The 4,662-nt window shown below is 40.6% G+C and overlaps 1 pseudogene; it reads left to right on the forward strand.

The window, feature by feature from the left end:
- The first annotated feature begins 1,913 nt into the window (after nt 1-1,913).
- LOC116639345 lies at nt 1,914-2,089 on the forward strand (annotated as a pseudogene).
- The last annotated feature ends 2,573 nt before the right edge of the window (nt 2,090-4,662 follow it).

Raw genomic sequence — 4,662 nt, forward strand, 5'->3', positions numbered from 1 at the left:
AAGACAGATAATACCTATGGCATCACTGGATTCGTCCCTTGCCAGATAGTATCATTCCAATGGAGATGCTTTCTTAACTGGACCTTGTCCAGCCTGGGCTTTTGTCCATGCAGTGAGATATCAGCTCTACATGCCCAGAAGTAATGTTCTGAACAGTTTGGAAAGTGGCCATCTAATGGGGGTCACAGCTACGTAAGCAGCCTCAGTCGAGGTCCCAGAAGGTCAATGGAAGCTTTCAGCCCTCTTTATACTCTCTAATCTCTAGCTGTTTCTTCTGCCAGAAATGTACTTGTGGAAAACTATTACTGGTTCCAAATTGCCATCCAGTGCCTAGGTTCTTGGCAATGCTGGGTGGGACTTTTCCTGGGTGGAGCTGAAAATTAGGCAAGTGATAGCTGTGGTCATCAATGCACACAGAATTTGTGTATTTCCCTTTTTAAAATTATCTTCTCCAGATACCCAGACACAAAAAAAATGTTGCCAGCTATCAAAGACAGTAAAAAAATGTAAAACCCTGGTTTGTGTGCTTAATACACACTCAAGCAATATTGATTAAAACATGGATAAAAACAATTTTGGATCCACAGTCTATATACAATCAAGTCACCCAGTTTTAAGTATTTCCTTGGGTCTCACTTGAGTAAGTTCTTGATTTGTGGAAATGAATAACAGAGAAGAGGAAAATCCCTTTTTAAAATTTGGTTTTGGGAGGCAGGTACAAGATTTACAGAAGTTGAGCCTTTAGCACCATTATTTTAGACCTGCGTGCATTCAAATAATATTCACTGGGCACTTTCAATCTATCAAGCATAGTTCTAGGCTCCGAAATCTAGACTATCCCCCTGCTCTAGGGGTTTTATTGGTACTCTAGGTGCCGAGAGAGACAACAATCAAGTAAACAAATAAATATTTTCATTTCCATTAATGATAAATGTGTTGAGAAAAATCACAGGATACTGTGTTGGAAAGTGACTGGGAATGGGGATGTCATTTTAGTGAGCATGGTCAGATAAGGCCTCTCTGAGGAGGTGACCTACATGGCAAATAAATAGCAACAGGTAGTGATCCTGAAGTGGAAACAAGCTTGCCTTGGCTGAGGAGCAGAAAGAGTGCAAGTGTGTAGTGTAATAAGGAAGAAAGATAGGAGTTCCATGAAGGTCATGGAAACAAAGGCAAATATGGAGAACCTTGTGGAGCATGGTAGCCCAAGAGAAGAAGACACTTGAAGGCTTCTAAGCAGACGAATGACATGATCTCACACCGACTGTTCCATGGAAAAATAAAGAGGAGCAAGAGTGGATGGAGCAATGTGGCTGGGGTGGTAAGAATAAGGATGAAAAAAAGTGTCCGTTAGGACTCAGGGCCCCAGTCTGACTTCTGCATGGAACCAATATGAACGTCTCCTAATGCTCAGAACTCATAACAGGAATTCAAATCTGAAGAATTTTTCTGAATTTCCGGTGGCCTTTCCCTTCTATTATTTTTATTGAGCCCGACAGCAGTCCTATGAGGTTTGTAGCAGAGGAGTTCTTAGACTTTGACAAATGAAGAAATTGGGGTTTTCACTAAGAGTCAACCAAAACACGGGAGGGCCAGGACCCAAATCCATCGGATGTCAATGCCATGCTCCTCCTACTGGTCCCCCTACCATGTTTTAGGCATTACAGAATATTTACTTTGTCAGACACAAAATTGTATTGAGTTAAGTGCTCTTCTCGAAGTCAGAACATACTAGGCAATTATAACAGTTTACCTGCTTTGTGTCTAAAGGAAAAGAAGTCCCCTTATTCCTGGAAAAAAAAAAAAATCTTCAGTCTGGATAGAAGCCACCAAATGGGTGATTTAAAATGCATTTTTGAAGTGCACTGAAGGACACAACCAGTGGAATTGGCACCTTTTGCAAGATTGAAATCATGGCAGGTCTAGAAACTGCTGCCCCGTTCCATTTCACTGGTATCCAAAAAAATTTAACTCTTATACTCTCACAGGTAGAATGAACTGTGTCCTGACCACATATGGAGGTCTTGCTGTGATGGTCTTATACTTCAAGTTACGGTCTAAAAACACACTAGCTGTGAAAGCAACATGAATGTGTTTTAAGCTGTTAAGTTCCCATGCCTGGAGAAGCTAATGTCCACTCATCATGTGATAGTCCCCACAATACATTATGAACCTGGAAAAAAAGTTAAGATAAAATGCATTTCTGAGAAGTAAAATTCCTCCGTATTTGAGTTAAATGTCCCAGCCTTTGGTCCAGTGGTTTGCTATGGAAAGAAATTTTAAGAAGGAAGGAACAAATGAAAAAAAAAAAAAAAGAAGAAGAAGAAGAAGAAGAAGAAGAAAGGAACACAAATGAAGTTAGTTGCTTAGGAAGGAGGGGAAAAGAAAAGAAAATTTTATTAAATTTCTGTTATGTGGCAAATATCTTTCCTAGGGACGGTTCATAGGCTGTCTTGATTGCACAGTAACTTTGAAATGTATCATCTCCATTATTATTCAGATGAGGAAAATATGGCTCAAAGAAGTGGGGTAATTTTCTCCAGTTTAAGTCAATCTGCAGCCAAAGCCCAGATATAAAATAAGTGAGACATCCAAACTTGTTCTGGCCTTGTGCACTTCCAAAGTGGGTAGTATGGCAACGATTTGTTTGAGGGCAAGAACTTTAGAAGATCTATTTTTGATAGGTTAAGATATTTCTTCATGGTACTGAAAATTTCAGGTATTGTTGTAGACAGCACAGGGTGGCTTTTTATTTAAAGTCTAAATGTCAAAGACCCATAAACCTGAAAAGCTTATAATTTACGACTCTCTTTGAGGGGAATGGATTGAAGCATAGCCTCAATCTGTCAGATTTAAGAGGAGAGTAGCTGCCCAGAAATTGCTAATTTGAGGTTTTCTGCATTATAAAGCAGGCCAAAACATCTGGATAGAAGAGACCCAGATGCTAGCCTCAGGGTTTGTAGCCAGCTGTGCAATCTTGAGCTCGGTGCTAAAATCAACTGGATTGCAGTTGATTCCTTTGGGATAAGGAGCCTTCACTCTCCCTCTCTTTCTTTAGGTCCTGACTCAATTTCAACAAAGATTTGAGGCAGCTGAGTTGGACTCAATGAACTTCAAAGTTCCTTTGTAACAGGGATGGTACTGATAGCTTCATTTAACAGCCCTTCAACTTTGATCCCAGAGATCCTTTTTCCAACATTTTTATTTCCTTAAGACTTTCGTCAATGTTCTTTGTGTTTTACTGGAAGAGACACATCACGTGTTGTCTTAAAAAGTGGGATGTGTCCTGCCTCCGTTCTTTCTGAGGGAATGTGTACAATCCTCTCCTGACCTGGTTAAAAAAATGATTGTATTTGATTTTTCAACTCGACAACCCAACTCAATCCAAGATAAAAGGCAACCTTCCCTTAAACTGAACTTCCCATAAACTGAAGTTTATGAAGCCATTGTGCTTCTTCTCAGTCAGTGCCCTATACGACGCCAAGTTGTTTCAAACATTAGTCTCACCTACTCTGCAAACATTTCCCTGACATATCAGAATTGAACTCCTGGTTGCCCTGAATAGCAGAGCTAAAACAAGTCACCCGGGTTTGCTGAAGCCAGAGTGGGGAGAGCTTTCTGACAGCAAATGGGCAAACTGAACCCCTGGAGAGGAGCCGGTCTCTTGGCTCAAAGACTGAGTCAAATGAACCTAAAGACTCCTCCCCTTTAGTCCTGTGGTCTCCGCACCTGGAGCTGATTACTCAAGAAATAAGGAGCTTAAGCGTTGCATGTTTTTTCTAGATTTAAGTGAAAACAAATCCAACTTGTGGTGTCAGGAATTATATACTAGTGTTACCTAAACTATATTCTGCAAGATAACAATGTTAGTCCAGATGTGACCTAACATCCCTGTGGAACAGACACCCTAGTCATCTAAGTGTGGAAATTTCTGCATGTGATGGCCCTTCCTTGCAGATTCATAAAACATCATCAGCATGTTGAGGTTTCTGAGAATTTCTGCCTGAAAGAAAGCTGACTAAAGTAAAGGGCAAAGTGTGTGCAAGAGGGAGCAAAGCAATCTATTTTATTTTTTTTTATTTTTTTTTTTATTTTTTAAAGATTTTATTTATTTATTTGACAGAGAGAGAGATAGCGAGAGCAGGAACGCAAGCAGTGGGAGTGGGAGAGGGAGAAGCAGGCTTCCCGCAGAGCAGGGAGCCCGATGTGGGACTCGATCCCAGGACCCTGGGATCATGACCTGAGCCGAAGGCAGACGCTTAACGACTGAGCCACCCAGGCGCCCCAAAGCAATCTATTTTAGTAGGACCGCCAAAAAATAGTAAGATTAAGGCCTTCAAGAGAGGGTAGAAACAGAAAATTATTAGCCTTGAAGGCACTTATAGAGATTTAATGCTTTTATCTTGTTGACAATGAGATGAAATTAAACCTTTGTATTCAGAGTTAGGTCTTAGAAGGAGAATTGTGACAGAAATGTAGAGAATCCATTGGATGGAACAGAAATGAGGAAAAGGGGTAAGTTAGGAGGTGTCTTTAACAGTTCAAGTAAGAGATACAGAATGTCTTAACTAGGGTAAGAGAGGAATTTGAGTGACCCAGCAAGCAGGGAATCAAACAGTTGTGACCAGCTGGTTGCAAGGCATATAAAAGAAGCTAAAGATG

The sequence above is a fragment of the Phoca vitulina genome, unplaced genomic scaffold, assembly GCF_004348235.1.
Source record: "Phoca vitulina isolate PV1807 unplaced genomic scaffold, GSC_HSeal_1.0 scaffold18, whole genome shotgun sequence".
Classification (NCBI taxonomy): Eukaryota; Metazoa; Chordata; class Mammalia; order Carnivora; family Phocidae; genus Phoca; species Phoca vitulina.